Raw genomic sequence first — 216 nt, forward strand, 5'->3', positions numbered from 1 at the left:
GTATCATCCCTTATTTCCCTTCTCTATGCCCATCTCGCACCAGACTATCAAAATTTCCCATACGTAACTATATGTTCTCCAATGATAATTACGAGAAGTATGCCACTCGAGTATACGTGTTACGCAAGGCCAAGCATAGGTGCGCGTACGTGCGCACGTGGCTCCGTCGCCCTTTATTAGTATGTAGAATTGAAAAAAAAAAAAAAAAAAAAAAAA

At 40.3% G+C, this 216-nt stretch overlaps 1 protein-coding gene across 1 annotated transcript in view; it reads right to left on the minus strand.

Moving 5' to 3' along the window:
* The window catches only part of LOC107273347 (transcription factor Sox-2), a 248390-nt gene that overhangs the window by 181983 nt on the left and 66191 nt on the right, over nt 1-216 (minus strand). The window lies entirely within an intron of this gene.

Source organism: Cephus cinctus, unplaced genomic scaffold (assembly GCF_000341935.2).
Source record: "Cephus cinctus unplaced genomic scaffold, Ccin1 Ccin1_scaffold1576, whole genome shotgun sequence".
Lineage (NCBI taxonomy): Eukaryota > Metazoa > Arthropoda > Insecta > Hymenoptera > Cephidae > Cephus > Cephus cinctus.